Source organism: Hemicordylus capensis, chromosome 5 (assembly GCF_027244095.1).
Source record: "Hemicordylus capensis ecotype Gifberg chromosome 5, rHemCap1.1.pri, whole genome shotgun sequence".
Classification (NCBI taxonomy): Eukaryota; Metazoa; Chordata; class Lepidosauria; order Squamata; family Cordylidae; genus Hemicordylus; species Hemicordylus capensis.
The window spans coordinates 21,435,733-21,458,797 of record NC_069661.1 but is presented as its reverse complement, the minus strand read 5'-3'; the positions used below and the strand labels follow the sequence as shown (position 1 = coordinate 21,458,797).

Genomic DNA, 23,065 nt, shown 5'->3' with positions numbered 1-23,065 from the left:
CAAGGAACAGAACCCTCCCAAATCCACCCCAACTCGGTGAGTAATGAAGTTCTCCTGTACACCAGAAATTGTGGGGCATTCCTTCTGGCTTCCCCCAGAAGCCTGTAGGAGGGGAGCATCTTGTCCATTTTATTTTGCCAGTTTCAAGGGAACATCGGCCTTATAGCTGCCTTACAGAGAGTCAGACAGTTGGTCCAGTATTGTCTACACTGACTGGCAGATCTCCAGGATTTCAAGCCGAAGTCTTTCCCAGCCCTACCTGGAGATGCCAGGGATTGAACTTGGGACCTTCTGCGTGCAAAAGAGAGACTCTGCCACTGAGCTTGTCATCTCCTGCCCATCCCTCCTAGGAGCTGCTAGATGCATTCCTAAGGCTGTACCTCGTTGGCCTGCTTCAGGAGATAAGAGCAGCAACCAACCCAGGGCAATGAAGATACCTTTTGTCTCTCTTTGCTCTTCCAAGCAAGTAAGTGGAAGGAAGCACCTTCCCATTCCCAGCAACAGCTATTTTCTTGTTGTTCTGCACAACTTCAAAATAAGCTGATGCTCTTGAAGAACAGAGGAAAAAGGCAGATTTGTACATGCAAGCAAGTACATACCTGCATATGGAGGTGAGCATGCCTCTGAAAGCAAGTGTACGTGCATCAGGAGGTCAACAGCTTGATACTTGTGTGCAACTGTTTCCCAAACACTAAAGGAGGCTTGTTCTTTTTAATACAGGAGCGTACACAGCCAGCATGCACAGACAATAAGCTTACTCTCCTCTATTTCCCTTGTGCTACCTTAACAGCTCAGCCAAGCTATTGCTTGGTTTTTACTCTGAAGATAAGTTTATTCTGCAAACAGAGTTCGTGTGGCAAGATCTTACTTGAAGGTCCTCTTCACTTGACTACAATTATTTAAGGATTAAAATCACACATCTTTAGCACCACTAATCATGGCATAAAGCCTACATGTTGCATTGTACTTACTATGCATACACTTGTTGTTGAAACCAGACAAACAGGGGGATTCCGTTTGTCACAGAAGGAAATTGCAGAGGTTACTCCTTTAAGGAAAACAGGAAGCAGCCTTATACCAAGTCAGACTATTAGTTCATCTAGCTCAATGTTGCTTATAGTGACTGGCAGCGGCTTCTCCAAGGTTTCAGGCAGGAGTCTTTCCCATCCCAGCCCTACCTGGAGATGCCAAGGATTGAACCTGGGACCTTCTGCATGCAAAGCAGATGCTCTGCCACTGAGCTACAGTCCCATTCTCTTCTACCATGCATATTTACATAGGACTCCTTACTTTCTCCTATAGCTTGTGGAGATCTACATTATTCCCATTTCAAGGAAGTCTGGGCAAGAGCAGCTTCTGCGAGGACTGACCCCAATAAAATAGGTCTAGCTGAAAACAGGCAGAGGCACAACACGAATGACCTGAACAGAAACAGGTGACATTTCATAATTATGTCTATTCAAGACATTAAATTTAAACACTGAATAGATAATTGCCTTTAAAAATAAATTTAGAGGGTATAAGGAGATAAAAACTTGTTTCAAGTTAGAAGCATAAAAAGCAGGCCAAAGCAAAAGATTCAGTTTGCAGTGGGTTTTTTCCAATTTTCAACAGCTTTCATAATAAGTTCAATTACATGTTCTGAGAATCAGCTTCTGACCGAATAAAGGATATGTTTTTTTCCTCTCACATTTATCTTTTCCTTTTTAAAACAATCTTGGCCACAGATCTTCCTGTTTGCCTAATTTTATCATTCACAGTTCTGGTCTTTTTTCTTTTTCACTTACATATGTGCTTAGCTTTAAAAGCACAAGAACTAGAAGATCTTCTGTGCAGTTGATTAAGACAAGTTCTAACATTTTTCATTTGAAAATGAAAAGGGAACATTGGGACTCACCATGAAGGTTTCTTCTTGCTGGTGTTACAGAGGTCACCCATCATGGGTTATCCCCACCAACATGCTCCAGAAGGCAAGATTTATGCCAATGAAGAAACCACTGTATGCCCACAGAGGGTGATACCTTCTAGTCCGTTGAAAAGCCTGAGCCACAGAAACTTGAGTAGAACACAACAGATAAAACACATAGAAAAAACCATGGCTGAACACTGGCCACACACAAAAAGAAAAGAAAAAGTGTATGATGCAGAAGATAACAAGGAAGACAGGAGGGCAAACAGAACCAGAATGCAACCCTCCATGTCTTCCCTAGGCAGCAGGTCTGGGCCCAACCCTGGGTGGGCATGGGCGGCCTCCGTAACACTGACAAAAAGAAACCTTCATGGTGAGTACCAATGTTCCTTTCTCTGCTGTTGTAGGAGGTCACCCATCATGGGTAATACAACTCAGACCCATGGGAGGGAACAAGCCCAGACCAGAACCTACCAGATAGGACCCTTCGCAGGACCTTCCGTCCCAATGCCTCTCTAGAAGAGGCATGCATGTCCAGTTTATAATGCCAGGGGAAAGTGCAAGGGGACTTCCACGTAGCAGCCTTACAAATCTCCTCCAGTGATGCTTTGGTTGAGAATTCTGCAGAGGTAGACACTGACCTAGTGGAGTGCACAGTGACACCCCTTGGTGCAGACAGATGTTGTAGTTCATAAACCAGTGTAATGCATGACTTCACACAGTGACCAATGGTAGCCTCCGAGACTTTATGAGCCATTGTATGATTCTGAAGAGAGACAAACAGGGAGTCAGAATGCCAAAGTGATGCAGTTCTAGTTAAGCAGATGTGCAGCGCCCTGCAAACGTCCAGTTTATGCTATTGTTTTTCCTTGTCATGTTGCAGTTTGGGAAAGAAGCAAGGTAATGTCCTCAGACCCATGGAACACTGAGTTGACCTTCAGGACAAAAGATGGGTCAGGAATCAGGTGCAGCACATCTTTGGAAAACACACACAGTTCCTCCACTGAAAGTGGCTGTAACTCAAACACTTGGCCCCTTGATGGAACGCTACAAGGAACACCACCTTCACTGACAATTTGTAGCAGTGCATTACACAGTGGTTCAAACGGCGGCTGGTGAACAGTACGAAGAACCATATGCAAATCCCATGTCGAAAATCTATGTCATACTGGAGAGGAGAGATGTGTAGCCCCCCGGGAGGAACTTCTGTAGCAACAGATGACAGACGGCTATCCCAGGACCATCTGAAAACAGCATCTGTCTAAGGCAGGGCTGCTCACCTTCAGACCTCCAGCTGTTTTTGTACGACAACTCCCATAATCCCCAGCCCCAGCAGTCAATAGCCAAGGATTATGGGAATTGTAGGCCAACATCTGCAAGAGGGCCCAAGTTGAGGAGCCCTGGTCTAAGGCATGTAGCCTGTCTTTTCAAGGTATTAACCTTTAACCGTAAGGACAGCCCCTTCTGAAGAAATGCCAGTAAGTTTATAATCACGTACTTGTAAAACTTGCCTGGAGCCCAGTGCAGGAAACTCCTCCATGTAGTCTGATATATGTGGTTTGTCAGTGGCTTGCAAGATGCAAGGATCATTATCACTACTTCCTGTGACAGACCCTAAGAAGTTATGAAGTCCCTTTCAGCTTCCACGTGATCAGCCTTAACCAACCTAGATCTGGATGGGAAATAGGTCCCTGTGACAATAGATCCTCCCTGACCAGTAAGTGGATCGGACCTTCCACCGCCAGGTCCACTGTCAGCCTCCAGGGCCAGTATGGAGCTATCAGTATCAAAGATGACCTGGAGGAACGTAGCTATCTGATACATCGTGCCAGGAGATGTGTCGGGGGAAATGCATACAGTAACAATGGAGGTCATGGGATTGATAATGAGTCCACCATCTCTGCACCCCATGCTGGAAAACGTGAGACTCATCTGTGTAGTTTCATGTTCCCAGGGGAGACAAACAAACTGATATGGGGGAGCCCCAACTGTTGACTCATGCAGCTGAATACTTGAAGGTAGAGATTCCATTCTGCAGGGTGTATGTCCTGGTGACTAAACCAATCCACCTGTAAGTTGGACTCCGTGTTGAAATGGTGTGCCTCAATCGATTCCAGATGCTCCTCTGCCCACTGGATCGTGATAGATGCAAGCAGGTGTAAAGATTTGGACCTCTTGGCGGTTGATATGCATGGTGGAGATATGTCTGTCTTGATTAGCACTTTGGCCCCTTTCAGTACATTTCTGAACACCAATAGGGCCAGGTAGACCATCCAAAGATCTAACCAGTTTACATTGTTTCTCTGTTCCTCCGGGGTCCACAAACCCTGGGCATGGCAGTGTAAACAGTGCACCCCACAGCCACTCAGACTCACATCTGTGGTTACGAGTGTTCTGTGAGGTTCAGAGAAGGGGTTCCCCTTGGAGAGATTCCCAGGAAGGGTCCTCTAACAAAAAGAGTTTCTTAAGGTTTCCATGAGTCGAATGCATCTCTGGTCTTTGTACGCAATCTGCAATTGGTAGGGGAGTCATGACCACTGTAAGGGCCAGAGATGTAATCTGATGCATGCCACTGATTCAGTTTCTGCCACCATCAAGCCCAACAGGCGAGCTAGCTGAAGGAGGTCCATTGATTTGCTCCATAGCACCTCCCTGGTGAGTACTGTTAATGTTAGCATCTTGTCTGGAGGAAGGAAGAACCAGGGCCTTGTTGTGTCGATGATCACCCCCAAATGTCAGAGTTGTTGGGAAGGCAGGAACTGGCTCTTCTCTTTGTTGATCAGGAACCCAGGCTTCCTGAGATACACGAGGGTCAATTGCAGAGCCCTCCTCCCCGCCTCCCGGCTGATCGAACTCATATCAGGCAATATGCAGGCTTCATGCCTCGAGTTTAAGTTAACACTAGTCCCAAACTGTGTATCATGCACAGGTGAGAAATGGCAGCCCTACAGCAACATAACTGACATGAGCTGAGTTGGGGCCAAAGCAGACATTAAAAAGCAGGCCCAGTTTGAGAATTTGGGTCACCAAACAATTGAAAAACACTGGAAGATATGCGCAGTTTTAAAGAGGAGAAGCAAGGATAGTGGAGGAACAGTCCTTCCAAGTTTCTCAAGTGTTTGGCGTTTCCCAGCTCCATCTCTGCCATCAAAACACCTAGAACCGAGGCCTCACAATTCACACAACCAAACGTGAAGGAGAACAGGTCCTATTCAAAATTCAGATACTGTTATCCAAAGGATGCCCTGTCCTGGTAGCCATCATGTCAAATGTACGAACAACAACAAAATCACACTTTTCTACATTTGTATGCCTTGAAAACAAAACAATAAAGGTATGCACAATACTATCACTCAAGTAATCACTTCTAATTTTTTATTTCTTAAAACACTGACAGAGGGCCATTGCTGCAAGAGAAGCCTTTCTACACAGCAGAATTGTGCATTTTATCCTCAGTACAGACCTGCACAAAACTGTTAAGGACAAATACAGCCCGCTGGCTATATAGGATGGACCACTGGAAACTCAACATACCTTCTGCTTTTGCAGTCTTAGGCAGGCAGCAAAAAGCCAGCCACAATATCTAGCTGGAGAGCTGTATTCAACTTGGGAGAGTTCCAGTTCTGTGCCCACAGCAGGTTATCCCAACCCATGAAATTGTGGGGGTGGGTGGAGGAGGGGGGAGAGAAATACAGTCTTGCTGCCAGAGGACTAACTGCTCTATGACCTCTTTTTTAAAGTAAAAGTTGCATAAGCATTCCAGTGTTTCAAAGTTTCAACTACATTTCTGCTATTTTGCAACAAAGGAGATGTGTTCCAATCAGTTAGGTTACCCTTCAGGCTGTGACTGCTTTCTAGCTTTTTAAGAAGCTAAAAATATGATGAACATCAACATTTGTTTCCTGTCCAAAGGTCACATGGGCTCTATGGTTGTTTATACAAATGCAGTTTACTAAGTGGGTAACATTTCAAAAACTACTACACTTGTACAATACACGTTCTTCAATGTTATCATGATAGAAAACAAGATTAGGGAACAAAACCATTTAATTTTGATCATATTTGCTGCGTGTTTCCGACTAGCACTCAGCGACATCCATGCTCTGTGAACACACACTATATTCCAAGTTGTAAACAGAGATGCCTAAATTCAGCACCAAGGAAACAAAAAATTAGCAATAAAAGTGTTTGAAGATGACATTTCTTAAATATGCTGCTTTCTATCCGTCTATGTTATTGCATAGGGATGCTAGCAGTCTTTTGAGTCTTCGAGCAAGAAAACACACACACACCCTGATATGAGCAGAATTATAACAAATACAGCCAATGTGGTTCCACAATGAAAAAAGGATTATGGGTATAATTATGATCTATTGAGTCTTAGCCATGCACTTTGCCACTTACGTGGAGCAACTTCTTCCATGGCAAACGCCCACCCTCTACCGATACAGACCTACTTGTTCGACTCCTAGGCACAGCAACCAGAGCTGTGTTCTCTCTCTCCGCCACCACAAGAAACACAGCATAACCCTCTGCTGGGAGAGTTGCAAGACTGACAGAGAGCATGCTCACACCTAGTCCTGATGGCCAAGGAAGAGGGGGACAAGGGACAGGGGCATAGGGAAAGATGGTGTCCAAAGAGAAATATAGGAACCTGCCTTACAATGAGTCAGTTCACTTTGGCCACCATCTTTCCCCATGCCCCTGTCCCTTGTCCCCCTCTTCCTTGGCCATCAGGACTAGGTATGAGCATGCTCTCCATGAGTCCATCGAGCTCAGTACTCTCTGCACTGACTGGCAGTGTCTCTCCAAGATTTCAGGCAGGAGTCTTTCCCAGCCCTACCTGGAGATGCTGCCAGGGACTGAACTTGGGACCTTATGCACATGAAGCAGATGCTCTACCACTAAGCTATAGCTCCATCCCCCAAGTGAGGTGGGATATATCTGGCCGGCCAGGCAGCCCTCTCAATACTTAAGGCTAGGAAGCTACAGCAATTAAGATGTGTTCTGTATTCTTGTTCCCAGTGGATTTTGTTTTAACAACATGGTTTCTCATGAACAAGACTTATACCAAGTTAATCCTCCTTTCTTGCTATTCAATTAGATCAGCTTTAGGGAGTTATAAGAAGATTCTGATAAACAGATGCACAAGACTTCTGCTTGCATCTCCAGTGTATCATTCAAGAGGACTCCTCACATATGGAGGATACACCAGCTTCAGATGTGCCATAATTTTAATATCTCTAACCAGTGCATGTATGGAAAGACTTTACTAACTGTGCACTACCTTTCAGTTTCCCATGAGGAAGATTGCCAAAGTTTGAAACAATCCCATGAAGAAGAGTGCGAAAGCTTGAAACATGGAATCCTGATAAAATTAAAACTTGAGTTTCAATAAATTGTTTTCTTGCACGTATTGGCTTTATTCTGTTGCCGAGTTCCCCTTTCGGTACTGGAGCAGTAGAGCTAGGCTTCACATTTGAAGCTACTCTTAGTTTATACTCTTTTCATTAATGAGGGAGGCAATATGGCAGCTTACCTATGATCAGCTTCATCATCAACCATATTACTTGGTGATATTTTGTTGTTGTAAATGGAAATACCCTGAAATTGATACCATTTTCCCCAGTGAGCTTTTGTCTGGATAAGTTATCAGCCTATCACGCTTTAAGCCTCAGTGTATGAGTCATTGGAATTACATTAACTGGAAATAAGGTGTCCTTTTCAGCATGTCCATTACAGAGCAAGGATTTTCTCTCATTGCAGAATTTCTCAGTGATTCCATTGACTCACCCCTTCAATCATGGACACACACACACAGCCTTTAAACAGTCCTCAAGATTCCCTTGCAGCATATTAATGAGATTATATTCAGACTAAAAAAAACAGCATTATGACCATACTACTGGATTCAAGAGAAACAGGAGATCAAGTCAAGGGAAGAGTCAGTGCAGGGAAACAAAATGTACTTTATCATTTCCAATTCTGATTCATCCTCTAAACAGGATGATTTATTTTTTTTAAAGTCAGGATTTTCACAACATTAAAAATGCCTTGCTGGATCATAGGAAGCTGTCTTATACCAAGTCAGACCATTGGTTCATCTAGCTCAGTACTGTGCACACAGACCGGCAGCAGCTTCTCCAAGGCTGCAGACAGGAATCTCTCTCAGCCTTATCTTGGAAATAGCAGGGAGGGAACTTGGAACCTTCTGCATGTAAGCATGCAGGTTCTCTTTCCAGAGCAGCCCCATCGAATTTCTTACACTGCTCACACATGGAGTCTCCCATTCAAATGCAAATAAGGTGAACCCTGCTTAGCAAAGGGGACAATTCATGCTTGCTACCACAAGACCAGCTCTCCTCCCTGGTCCATTTAGTCCAGCACTCTCTTTCCAAGGGCTCTGAAAGCTTAACCTCACACTATAAAGGTAAAGTGTGCCATCGAGTCAATTTTGATTCCTGGCAACCACAGAGCCCTGTGGTTTTCTTTGGTAGAATACAGGAGGGGTTTATCATTGCCATCTCCCGTGCAGTGTGAGATGATGCCTTTCACCATCTTCCTATATCGCTGCTGCCCGATATAAGTGTTTCCCATAGTCTGGGAAACATTCCAGCAGGGATTAGAACCAGCAACCTCTGGCTTGCTAGTCAAGTCATTTTCCCACTGTGCAACACTATAACAACCATTAAAAGAAAGCCTTGATAAGGCAACACGTTTCCTATATACCATCAGGCAGACAAACGTGTAAATTCAAAGATGAGTGAGACACATTCGCCTCCTGCTCCTTGTACAGCACTCTGCAGGGACAACTCACCTATTATGTTTTGTTAGGAATCCACCTAAGATTTTGAAATTCTAAACTGGGGAATGGGTGTGTGTGTGTGTGTGTGTGTGTGTGTGTGTGTGTGTGTGTGTGTAATGGGATGGTTCTGATAGAGATTCATAAAAAGGTGGTGGGGACAAAACCCACAAAACCAGAACTCAGGATCATCAAACAAAATTGATAGCTAGGAAATTCAGGAAAGACCAAAGATAGATCTTGTTCACACAATGCATATTTAATCTGTGGAATTTGCTGCCATGGGGTGAAGCAATGGTCACCAGTTTAGGTGGCATCAATTTAATTTAATTAGTTGGCTTTAAAGACAAATGCATGGAAGAGATGTACCATCTGTTCATCAGAACAGTGACCTCCATGCTCAAAGGCAGTATACCAGGGTTTAACAAATCCCAGGCGCTAAGAGCCATGGTGCCGAGAAATGTAACCACGGCGCCCAGACTAGGATATTTATGTTATTTATTCATCATATTTCTATACCGCCTGATATGTACATCTCTAGGTGGAGTACAAAAGGTGAGATTATTTAATAAAATCTTTGTTTGCCCAAGGCAGCCGTGTTTCTGTTCCAAGTATGTAACTTGCAACAGATATAAAGAGGAGCCCATTTACACTCCACTCTGGCTACTGCACAATGCCTGCCACTAAATGATTTTGTTAAAGGTCCAGTGACTAGCTCCCAACTTTTGGAGCTGGCCCCTAGGCCCGCAGAAAATTTGCCAAGGCCTGCAGAATACCCCTGCATACCAGGTACTGCAGGAAGAAGAGCAGCAGTTATGGCCTTCAAGCCCTGCTTTGGGGAAATAAAGTGGGGAGGATCAACATTTAATGTGAGACAACCGAGCTCTTCTTGTGTTCTAATGTGCATTTTTATAATGAATCGCTTACCTGATTATTTCTAACTTTTTTCAGCTACCATGCTTTTGTTTCCCTTTTTGATAACCTAACTTGGAACAAAGGTTCTTAGAAAAGCCTCTTTCCAGAATGTAGATGTTTCTGCTCATTCAATGACTGTTTTCAGTATCAGATGTGTAGGTTGTACTTTACTGAAACCTTCTTGGCAAATAGGCCAGCTGCCGTATCGTGGCATGTTTTTCTTCTCCCAAATATACATCTATTTATATTTATATTATATATCTAAATATATCCTCCTCTTATATGGAACTCCCAATCATCTACTCTCCCAAGGATGTATCACATGCACACCCTGGCCCAACTCACATACTGCATTATGTTCAACATAAAATATGTGTACAGTGTATGCATGTACAGATCTGTACTAGGGGTGTGTACGAACCAAAAAAGGCAGCTTAGTTCGAATCAGAGCTGAACTGCGTGCTGCCAAACCAGTTAAGTTGAACCAACTGGCCGGTCTGGTCCGTTTGACCGAACTGGTTTGGCAGTTTGGGCGGCTAATATACTTTATAGGGGGAATCCAGTGAGGATTTTCCTTTACAAGTACAGGGGTACTTGGCAACGGTAAGGGGAGGCTGGGTGGGGGTGGCCAGGGAGGTAGTAAGATCCTTACACAGCCAGTGTGGCTGCTGTCGCCACTGCTCACCCTCCTTAGCGTGGCCCAAGTATATGCTCTGCCTTCTTTAGGAAACTGCTTGCACACTGGAGCAGTGGTTCCGGCCTCCACGAATGCAGAAGCCATTTGCATGGTGTCCGCGCATGCATGGACACTAGAACCGCTCCACCACCTCGCAAACTGTTTCCTAAAACCACACCATTTCCTAAACCACACGAGCAATGTCTGCCCCCAGTTTGGTCCACAATCAAACCTTTGAACCAACCCAGTTCAAGGCAAAGGGGTTCGGCAGCAAACCGGTTTAGTAATGAACCATTCGTGCACACCTCTAATCTATGCGCACATAATTCATGTTATACTGGATGCATGTACAGCAGTACATTTTCTATCTTTACCTTGCATTTGAGGGGGCTTATACTCGAGTCCACTTTTAAAATGAATGACTGTATGCACACAATGTGCAAATGTGCACTGGCATCTGAGCACATGTGTAACCATGTCTGAATAGGGCTCCAGTTAACTTCAAAAATACACATAGGAAGATAGGAAGCTGCCATATACTGAGTCAGACCAGAGGTCCAGCTAGCTCAGTATTGGCTTCACAAACTGGCAGTGGCTTCTCCAAGGTTGCAGGCAGGAGTCTCTCTCAGCCCTATCTCGAAGAAGCCAGGGAGGGAACTTGGAACCTTCTGCTCTTCCCAGAGTGGCTCCATCCCCGGAGGGGAATATCTTACAGTGCTCACACATATGGTCTCCCTTTCATAGGCAACCAGGGCAGCCCTTGCTTAGCTATGGGGACAAGTCATGCTTGCTACCACAAGAAGCAGAATCTCAGATATCTCAATTTATGTCATTGACCCAGCCATAAAGTGCAAACCATGGTCTACAGACATTTTAGAGCAAGTATCCATTTCACTGCCCCACTTTAGGTATACAGATGAATACTGGGGGTTTTGTTTTTTTAGGGCACATGGTGGCATCCCCCCCACAAAAAAAATGGTTTCTCAGATGTGTGGCTTCCTGCTAAGACAATTTTAAAAACAAAAAAGTAGATCAAAAGAAACTATTTCGTAGCCTACTCCTATAGGAATAGACTTTTTTCTAGCCTTACCTATAGAAATTTAAATAAAGCTCCAACTCAAAAAACAAGCAGTATCACTTACTTGCAAAATTTCTGTGCCAATTACTTCACTCTGGGTGTGAACCAGAAATACTGCCTGGGAGACCCTCCCTCCCAGATAACACTCAAGGCCCTGCCGTTATCGGAGTTGAAAAGAACAATGCCAGAATAAGCTATCTCGCTTCAGGCACAGCACAATAATTTCAGGCACAGAACTTCCACTAGCAGACGTTCAGCAGAAGAAACCTAGATGACTTCTCAGTCCTAGCAAAAAGTCCTTGCTGGCCAATTCCACACTCACATGCCAGACAACTTTACTGACACACAATTCCACAGAAGTTAGTAGTCCACACACCCAAACGTTCTAGCTCATCTGCCCATACACACCTACACATTCATCAACCTATCATATTTTTATACTGCCTGATATGTATTTCTCTAGGAGGTGTGCACAATATAAAATATGACAAATATAAAACAGAGTAAAAACAATTAAAATACTTTCACAGAATAAAAAAGTTCACACACTCTCATGGGAGACAACAAAAAGGTTTAACAATCAGAGATGGAGATGCTCTTATTTTGACAGGGAGAATATTCCAAAGCCCCAGGGCAGCCACAGAGAAGGCTTGGTCCCGATTCGCCGATGGCAACCATAACCTGACCTCTCCAGATGACCTCAACAGACAACAGGGTTCATGACAGAGAAGGTGCTCTCTTAAGTACCCAGGAATAGGGGTGTGCGAGCCGACTTGGATCAAGCCAGGCTCGAATTTGAACCAAACCAACTTTTCTGGTTCCATGCTCACCCCTATCATGGACCCAAGCCGTTGAGGGCTGTCACAGGAAATAACCAGCACTTCGTATTTCGCTTGGAAACATACCAGCCAGTGCAGTTCTGCTTGGTATAAAAGGACAACAAATAATTCTTACCTGAGCCCTATTCAGACATTATATTGTATGAATGTATAGATGTCTGTATGCTCATACATATTTTTTGTGAGAATGACTCATTTTAAAGTGAAACTGGGAACAGGCCCTTCAAATGCATAGTACAGATAGGCAGAGAACCGTTGTACCTATATTCAACATAATGTGCAAACACTGTACAATCGTTGTATGAATGTTCAGCATACCTGAATCAGGTTGTGGTCTCCCGAAACAAATGCTTAAATTGATATCTAAGGATCTTAGAATCACATAGGCCAAATGGCTATTTATAAGCTTGCTATCAGACCTGGCCTGCTAAGCTGCTTCAGGTATGGCCATGCTGTGGCTCTCCAGTTATTGCTGGATTACAGCTCCCAGCCACAATGAACATTTGTGCTATGTTATCCACTCCAGTGTTCCCTCTAAGGAATGTGCATGTGTGCGCACTCACAAGTTTTTTTAATGTCCGGTCAGTTAATTTTCTATCCCGCTCAGGTTAAATCAGGAAGACCCTACTCTGAATGCACATGCACATACACTCTCTTGACACTGGACACTGCTGCCCAGAACAAAACTCATTCTACACACAGACGGGGGGGAAAAGAAAGAGAGAAAACACATTGATCCACTCCCCATCTGTTTCCAAACATGTATACAAACCAGTTCAGAATCACAACCATTATGAGGATTGCGTCTTACTTTTGCACTTTCCCCATTATACAATAACCACTGTCTGTTATCAAGTCTGAATCTGACATGGTTACCTTAATCCACAGTTTGCTAGGAAGCCAGTGTAACTTGGGTTTCCAGTTCCGGTTTGCAGTGGGTCTCAGGAAACTGCCCTGCATGGGCCTTCTCTTATGTGAGTTGACCCCAAGAGAATTGCTCTACCATCACAGAAAGGCTATGAGCAGAGGGGATCAGTAGTGGGCCTTTCCACGGCCCAGAGGCCCTCAGCAGCTGCTCAAGGACGTCAGTCTCTAACACTGGCCCAGCTGCTTTCGAGACAAATCGACACTTCAGACATGATTTGTCCAATGTGAGGCAGGAAGCGAGGGGAAAGAACTTGAGCAAATAAAATAAGAGGAAGTGAGAGTGCACAAGCTCAAAAACATGATTGAGTCATGTTTCAGCTGCGACATCTGAACTGGCCCACAGAAAGAACTGGGGAGAGGTACCGTGCAATTCCTCCCTCTACTGTGAAGAATGTTCAACCCGTATTGGACTTTCCTGTCATGCTGGTCTGAGGCATGCAAAAATAAATAAAATAAAATAAAATAAATATCACAGTATGACAGGAAGAAGGCTTGTGGTAACCAATACTACAAATTAGGCTCTAAAGATTAGAGTGAAAGGAATAGAAAATTGCCCACCATAAACCAGTCCCCCTCCTCCTCTAAGCTTATAGGAAAGAGCAACCATTTGGGAGGAAAGCCGCTCCCATCACAAGTTATCATCACGTGTACAATGCATACACATGCAGTTATTCACACATTATATTCTCACATGTAACGTAGTATACTGTACTAGACAAATCCCAGACGTCAGAGAGCCCTGGTGCCTATAAAATGTAACCATGGTGCCTAGATTAGGATATTCAGGAGGTAGGTTTATTTTCTAAAACCTTTATTTGTCCCAGGCAGCCTTGTTTCTGTTCTAAGTGTGTTACATATAAAGGGGATAAAGAGAAGCACATTTACCCTCTCCCTCCACAATGTCTGTCACTAAATATGGTAATTTTGTTGTGTCCACGGTCTAGCTCTGAAAACCAAAGAAAATTTGTCAAGATCTCCTGCAGTACACTTACAGTATCGATACCTTATACATGAGGGAACCTGTGCGCAGGGACAGTTTTAAAATGAATGCACATATAGCAGGGGCATATTTTAACTATGGACAAAGAGGACGGTGCTCACCTTACATTTCTCAGTCAGCCATGTTATCTCTGCCTCCTTTTTGTGCCCCTCTGCCACCCTCTGTTGTTCCCTTCTGCTGCTTTAAGAGTTGTGAGGTGGACAACAGTAGCACCAACCTCAAAACAACAAATGAAAAGTCCAAAAATTTTAAAATATTAATATTTATAAGACAGGAGGCAATAGGCATGCTCACTTTTGTTTTTACAAAGTGGGCGGTCCGGGGACTGCCCTATAAACCAATCAAAGAGGGACTAGGCTGACTGATTCATCAGGCAGCCAATCAGAGTGCCCAGAGAGTAGAGAAGTATTTTTGTTTTAACTATTCAGAAGAATCCAGTCACTATTATCGTTAAGAGAGCAGGCAGGCAGTTGGTAAGTCTGATCTTTTGCTGGCTTCTTTGTCTGGAGGGGAGGAATGCAACCTCTGCTTTCTCTCCCTTGCTCTCTGATCTGATCTGTATGCAAAGCATAATGGCCCATTCCCAAAATGACATGCCATAAAACACTGGAAGGAACAGCAATCTGTTATACTGGACTAATTAGATTAGAAACTAGCATAAGCAGCCAGAAAGTTCTTTTAAGGCATATGCATGGATTTCTGAGTCCAAACTTCTTTTCAAATAATTGCAGAAGTGGCTTTCCATATGTATATAGAGAAGGCGTGGATTCTGTTGGAAGGAAACTATTTTTTTAAAATCCATTTGCTATTCAGAGAGCTAACTATGTTTTTATCTGAAATGCACCCAGCTGTTCAGCAGGCTTGGAGTAGGGAGATGGTGTCCTCACCTCTGAGTTACAGGAGATGGTTCACAGCAACAGCAAGCATCATAGAAAAACCTGTGATTTTTCTATTATTTGTGTGTCTGTGTTTAAAATAGGCAGGCAGAGCTGCCCTTGTAACTTCAGAATGCATTTGTTCTCTACTTTTGTAGCTGGTCTCTGTTTTTACCTGTGACTTACATAGATTTATTCACACTTTCACATGTATAGCCTGTGCTTCCTCCAAGAAGCCCAGATGGGTGCAAATGGTTACATTTATCCACCCAACAGCCCTATGAGGATATTATGCTGAGAAATAAGTGAATGTGCCAGAGCCACCCAATGAATTTCATGGTTGAATGGGGATTTGAACTTGGATTCTAGTCCAACACACTAACCACTGTACCACTCTGGCTCAAGTTCTTTCTTCTTGTTGTCATTTATTATTAGTAGCATATGTTTTTGAAATAATCAGGAAGACAGAGCTAACCTGGTGACTTGAGAATGCATTTACTCTTACAGAAGCAGCCTTTTGTAGCCGGTCTGTGCTTTACTTGTGGCTTGTACAGTTCTTTCCGTGTGCTTGTGTTTTGATTCTACTGTGTTAAGATACAAATCTACACACTACTGTAGTTCTGTTAAGCACTGTAAAGCAACAATGTTTTCCATATTTCTCTGTATCTCTGCTGATGAGCAACTGAAGTGTGAGAGTGTATGTGTGTGTGTTTCTTTGTTTTGATCCCACTGGTTAGCTACAAATCTGCACTTTGCCAATCATTGCTAAGGCACCCGCCTAGTCCTGGCTCCAAAAATTCTCACATCACCCAGGGAGAGAAAAGCTTCATTAGTGTAATTATTTCTAATGCAGAAAACGACACACACAGACATTACGCAACAAGTCCACCCACACATCTGCCTACATTGTAAGCAGTGGCAACTGGCCCTGGGCAAACAGCCAAGCTGGTGCAGACTGCACCAGCCCACCACTACCACTCCATAATGCAAAGTTCCCTGGGCAGGGGAAACACTATTTAGAGAGTGCTCAGTGTCTCGGTCTGCATCAGCACTATGGCAGCTGCACTTCTGGCTTGGCCGCCGTCAATGGGTTTTGGGCTACCAAGTTCCATCCTTTCCTTGTGTGCCAGAATCCCTCCCTCCCTGATTTTCACAAACCATAGTTTATCTCCAAACCAGAATTAGAAAGGCAGCTGAACCACAAAACAGAGACTCTATTCAGACATTACACCGTGTGTGTTTGTGTGTACACACGTTCATGCTTTTGCATGAGTACATGTATTAATTTTAAAAGCAAACCTGGTACAGCTCCAGTGTTCCCTCTAAGGCAGGCATCCCCAAACTGCGGCCCTCCAGATGTTGCTGAACTACAACTCCCAGCATCCCTAGACACAAGGCTGGGTATGCTGGAAGTTGTAGTTCAGCAACATCTGGAGGGCCGCAGTTTGGGGGTGCCTGCTCTAAGGCGTTCGCATGTGCCCGCGCTCACAAGTTTTTTGATGTCCGCTCAGTTAATTTTAGATCCTGCTCAGGTTGAATCAGGAAGGCCCCATTCTGAATGCAGATGCGCACACATCGCCTTGATACTCCCACCCAGAACAAAACTCACTCAAATTAGAGAGAACACTGTACAGGTCCTTCCAATCATGATACCAACAGGAAATTTACTGCTCTACATGCATTCCACATAACATGTGCAAACCAGAGATGTGAGTTTACCAGAAAATTTTGAATTGGAAAATGTATATTTCCCCTGCAAACTTCCCCCTCATTTGCACAACACTTGCATTAAGGATTTTCTCTCTCTGTCCAAATAATAATAATTAAAAAATACTATACAAATTTTCCTTGTGCCCTACATCGGGATTCTCAAACTTGGGTTCCCAGATGATGTTGGACTACAACTCCCGTCATCCCCAGCCACAATGGCCTTGTGGCAGGGGATGATGGGAGTTGTAGTCCAACATCATCTGAGAACCCAGAGTTTGAGAACCTCTGCCCTAGACAGACTGTGGTCTGATTTGGCATGCTGTTTGAAATATTTATACAGTTAACAACAACAACAACAACCCTCCACCATATTAATTTCCCTTCTCTGGTTCTCAAATGTTTTTCAAGTAGCCAAGCAGACATTTTAGAAAGTATGGGGAAATTTTCTATCCCCACATCTCTGTAATTGTACCTGTGTATCTGTCTGAACATGTGTACATCATACAAAGATCGAATGTGCACTGCACATAACATGTGGCTAGGACCAGTCCAGCACTCTCACCTCCAACAGTAGCAAGCCAAGATACCCCGTGAGATACTCATCTCCCACTATTTATTTCCAAGCCCTGATATAAAGAGGCACATTCCCTCTGAAGATGAAGCATTCATTCTTAATTGTTATGACTAATGGCCATTGTTAAGAGTTCAATGGCTAGCAGAAGCTCTCCTTCACATCCTGCTAACACTGGAGGGTCATTTGGCTGAGAAGCAAGACAAGGCCTTCTCTGTAGTTGCACCCAGACTTTGAAACTCCTGTCCAAGTCCAAGTGAGGCCTGCTATGCACCCCCGCTCGATTATCTCCCCCCCCCCACTCGATTATCTTCCCTCGCTACACTTAAAAGATTTTTCCCTTTTTTGGACAGGATTTGATCTGCCAGACTGCTTATTTTTTAATCTCCCTGTTATTTGTTTTATTCAATGCTTTATTTTTCAGATCGATTTTTGTGTTTTTATTATGTTGTAAGTCACTTTGCACGTTTTTATGGAAAGCTGGAGAGATTTTGTTAAATGAATATACTGTATGTCCTCTGTGAATTTGTCCAACAAAACAAAATCTGCACGATGGGTCTTAACCTAGGGAAAGATTAATATATACAGTCTGGTGTACAGGATGTTCCTTTGGGACTGAGGCTGGATTATATGACCCCTTTGGGTCCTGTCCAACCTGGCCATTTTACGTACTGCTTATTTATAGACCTTTTGCAACATAACTGAGCATTTCATTTGGGCTGTGGATTGAAAACCAGACGTAACAGCAGAACTCAGAAATATTTACAAAAGAATATACTGTCAGCTGTTAAGTTAAAAATTAACAGCTTGTTAAAGGGGGGAAAGCTGGATTCAATGTTAACAGATTGGTAGACTGATGCTTCACTCTGAAAAGACAGCAAAGACCTCAGTTTAACACAGAGCTGCTAAACTTCAGCCCTCCTGCAGATGTTTGACTACAGCTCCCATAATCCCTGGCAATTGGCCACTGTGGTTGGGGATTATGGAAGCTGTAGTCCAAAAACAGCTGCGGGGGCCAAAGTTGAGCAGGCCTGGTCTAACATATTAATCAGCATCTTAGCTCAGCAAGTATTTCATTAGCAGGATTATATGGATCATCTTGCAAAATTTCATTACAAGAAATATAACCAAGTTCAAAGCATGAATGTTCTAGTACAAGTCTCTCATAGTGTCTGTGAAAGAGGTTCGGAAATATATTTGGAAATCTGATGGAAATATCTGCTGGAAGAAAATAGATAAGTTAATGTTAGATCCTTCTATCTGTGCTAGGAGGAACCAGCTAGCATTTGCTAGGAACATAGGAAGCTACCTTCTTTCTACTGCATCAGGCCACTGGTCCATCTAGCTCAGTATTGTCTACACTGACTGGCAGCAGCTTCTCCAAGGCTGCAAGCAGGAGTCTCTCTCAGCCCTATCTTGGAGATGCCAGAGAGGGAACTTAGAACCTTCTATATGCAAGCATGCAGTTGCTCTTCCCAGAGAAGCCCCATCTAAGAGGAATATCTTCCAGTGCTCACATGTAGCCATTCAAAATGCAAACGAGGGCAGATCCTGCTTCGCAAAGGGGACAATTCATGCTTGCTACCACAAGACCAACTCTTCTCCCATGGATGCCAACATTATCTCATGCCTATATCGGGCAGCAGCGATATAGGAAGATGCTGAAAGGCATCATCTCATACTGCACAGGAGATGGCAATGGTCAACCCCTCCTGTATTCTACCAAAGACAACCACATGGCTCTGTGGTCGCCAGGTTTCGACACCAACCCGACAGCACAGCTTTACTTTACATTATCTGAAACTATTCACTCCACAAGTGAGTTACTGGCCAAGTCTTTGAGCAAAGGGGACAGGGATGGACAATATTCTACAAATATCTGCAATTCTACAAATAAAAGCTAGCAAAAATGTTTCTCCTTGCAGAAAGAGACTTGACAGTATTTTTCAAAAGGTTTGAAAAATGTTTATGAGAAATAACCAATCTCCATAAAATTAAACTTTAAAAAGCATTTTATAAATAAGCCTATGAAGATAGATTTGAGCAGAATCATCAAAAGTATTTGTAAGTGCTTGATTTGTTTGCGTGTTTTCCCCATCCACTAGTACCCATAGCATTTTAGATTTGCAACTGTTGTGTTCTGTTTCACATCAACTCTGTGAGGTAGATCACTGTTCTTCTGTCATCTTCAAGCTAGACGAGAGAAAGGCAGAACTGCTATGAAGCATCAAGGCAATGGCAGAAGGTTAAGCAGCCGCTTGGCGGGCAACCTGAGCCTCTTAAGTAATAATTTGCCAGGCTTGCTTAAGATTCAGAACTCATGTGGGTGGACAGGCTCTGTAAGTCAGCGATATTCAAGCTTGGGTCCCCAAATGTTGTTGGGACTACAATTTCCATCACCCCCAGCCACAATGGCCCAAAGGATGATGGGAGTTGTAGTCCAACAACATCTGAGCACCCAAGGAGTACTGTAAGCAAGATCGATGGCTCCATAAAGATTTGCCTACATGCTCAACCCTGAGCATTCAATGTTGATCAGGCATGCAGACCTTTGCAAGACTGGGTGCTTTGTTCTGAACATACACAAAACACACCCTCAACAAGTACTTTGTATTTAACCTTCAAAGCCTTTCACAATGTGCCTCAGCAAATTGCAAGGTTGCTCCAACACCTAAGGACACTATCCTCAGCTGTCCTCTTCTGCACTCTCACACACACACCCAGACAGGGGCGTAGCAAGGTTGGAGAGGGCCCAGAGACAAGATTTTAAAATGGGCCCCTCGCTGATATACACACACCTCACAATCTAGTTTTTCTTACTCTCTGCTCCTGCCGATCTCCAAGAGACTCAACATAATTCATAGGGGGGGCAACATGGGTGGGTGGGGAGTCATGTGATGTGCCTCTGGAGGGCCCCTCGAGGCAATGGGGCCCCAAGACGACTGCCTCCCCTTGCCTAATGGTAGTTACGCCCCTGCACCCAGAGTCTTTCATGTACCTCCTCATTTGTAAGGACTCCAAGTGCTGTGGGCCAAATCACTCTTCAAAAGTAGAATTGAGCCTGCAATGACTGGCACAGCGAGGGCCGCATGGCATGGGCCTCTGTTTGCCCCCACCCCAGCCACCATCTTGATGAACCACCCAGAGACACTTTGGGGCAGTATATAAATATTTTAAATAAATAAATAAAGGTAAGCAGGTTTGAGTCTGCTCAGTGCCTGGATGAGTGACCTCCTGGAACCCCATGTACGCCACCTTGAGTTTCTCCCAGCATGGAAAAAGAGACAAGATATAAAATAAAAGACTAAGTGCAAGTTCTATTCTCCTATATTGCAGATGGGGGGAGAAGCTGAGAGGGGGCAATTCACTTAAGACCATGTAGTGAATTCACCGCAGAGGTGAGATTCAAACCACGGACCCGTTGCTCAGGTACTACACTAAACCAACCCTCACCTCAGGAGGTAAAGGCAAGAATCGAAATGTCTGATCTGTTTACTCCCTGCCCCCACCACACACTCCAGTTCCCTTACAACTTAATTAGGCAAAGATCCCACCCCACTCCTTATTCCCGAAATGCACTGAAGGATGGAAAAGCTGGAGTTCACAGACACAACCACACAATGAGCTACCCATGAATTTCTGTCCTCCTCTAATCATTCTCGTAACCTTTGTCCACAGCCAAAGTGTTCCACAATTCGCTCTCACTGTAATTAGTCTTTCAGGAAGGGATTGTGAGTGCATTATTAGTTGGCCACCAAGCTGCATGTGTGGGTGCTGTGGGGAAGACTGTAAGTCACTGCATGTTCTTCTCCTTCCAGAAATAATTCTGTCGACACTTTCTTGAAGCAGGACACATGCAAGGGCTCCAGAACTAGGAGCCAAAAAGGTTTAGCAACTTTCACCAACCCAGACTTTATCATCTCCAGAAGAGGCTACCACAAAGTGCTCGTTCAGGGTCACCCACCACACTCTTTGCATTTTAGAATTATTATTTTTTTAGCTTTATACACCTTTATAATACATGCTGAATACAGGAAAAGATCCATTTTAAAGCAATTGGATGTTCTTACTTGCACTGATTACTTGGAAACCCCCCTGAGCTCTTGAATATGAAGACAGAAGGACGATAGCAATGGCACTGCCTATCTGCATTCAAGGGAGTCTGTACCCAAGTTCACTTTTAAAATGAATATACATACAGTAATTCACAGAGAAACCATGTGTAAGCACTATCTAATTAGGACTTCTATTCCTTTCCCCCCATGGCCACTTGGCCCCACTTTAAAAATATTTCTATTTTGCTCTATAAATGTAAAGTGTGCTGTCGAGTCGGTGTTGACTCTTGGCGACCACAGAGCCCTGTGGTTTCCTTTGGTGGAATACAGGAGGGGTTTACCATTGCTTCCTCCTGCACAGTCTGAGATGATGCCTTTCAGCATCTTCCTATATCGCTGCTGCCCGATACAGCATGGTGTAGTGGCTAGAGTGCTGGACTAGGACCAGGGAAACCCGAGTTCAAATCCCCATTCAGCCATGGTACTAGCTGGGTGACTCGGGGCCAGTCACTTCTCTCTCAGCCTAACCTACTTCACAGGGTTGTTGTGAGGAGAAACCGAAGTATGTAGTACACCGCTCTGGGCTCCTTGGAGGAAGAGTGGGATATAAAATGTAAAAATAAAATAAAATAAATATAGTACCGGTGGGGATTCGAACCGGCAACCTTCTACTTGTTAGTCAAGCATCTCCCCACTGTGCCACTTAAGATGATATTTTGCTCTATACCCATGGACATATAATGTACCAATCCGATTGGAGATATCACTTCATACAGTCCAAGTGGACTGTAGCCTATGAAAGCTTCTATTGTTGCAATACACGTGAATCTTTAAGATGTCACAAGACTTGGCGTTATAAAACCTGGCAGTTACTCAGATCTGCCTCCAGTGCTAATACTGATCAGGTTGTCCCCTGAAGATAATTATTCAGGCAAAAGTCTTTCCCAGCTCTACCTGGAGATGTCAGGGATTGAACCTGGGACCTTCTACGCTACCCCTGAGCTACAACTTCATCCCTCTGAGGTCCCCTCTCTTTGCTTTGTGCCAATGCCTTCCCCACTTTCCTTCTTACTCTAGTAAATTGGACATAACAGTCTTAAACACAAAAGAACCTTAAGAATGTTTAAAAGAATAAATGCTGCCAACATGTGTATTTAGTGATAAGCATGGATAGGATTGCAGCCTTTGGTAAGAGGGGGCATCATCCCACTATTCTTTCATCCCAAAGTAAGCTATCATAGTTGCAGTCTTCTGCACATTTGCTTTGGATTAAGTCGCATGGAATATCTCAAAAATATGAATGAAAGTTTGTGCTGTTGAGTCGGTGTCGACTCCTGGTGCCCACAGAGCCCTGTGGTTATCTTTGGTAGAATAGAGGAGGGGTTTACCATTGCCTCCTCCCGCGCAGTGTGAAATGATGCCTTTCAGCACCTTCCGATATCGCTGCTGCCCGATATCGGTGTTTCCCATATCCCACGAAACACACCAGCGGGGATTCGAACCAGCAACCCCTTGCTCTCTAGGCAGGTTGCTTCCAATTGCGCCATTAGGTGGCTCCGAAATGTGAAATCAGGGCAGCCAAAGACAGGTACCAGAAAACAGAGACAGCTGGAAAACATACGCATCCCTCAAATCCAAACCCCTGTCGTTTTACTCACAGCACCACACTCATGCAAAGACACGCAGCTGTGTGAAGGCAGAGTGTACA

General features: G+C 44.0%; 1 protein-coding gene and 1 long non-coding RNA gene across 6 annotated transcripts in view; one reads left to right on the top strand and one right to left on the bottom strand.

Annotated features, from left to right (window-relative positions):
* Positions 1 to 7,308, top strand: part of LOC128326944 (uncharacterized) — a 30,906-nt gene extending 23,598 nt beyond the window's left edge. Inside the window, exon 2 of the long non-coding RNA XR_008308354.1 lies at positions 7,014 to 7,308. This is a non-coding gene — a long non-coding RNA (uncharacterized LOC128326944). The remainder of the gene's footprint in view (positions 1 to 7,013) is intronic.
* The window catches only part of AFF1 (ALF transcription elongation factor 1), a 208,967-nt gene that overhangs the window by 143,852 nt on the left and 42,050 nt on the right, over positions 1 to 23,065 (bottom strand). The window lies entirely within an intron of this gene.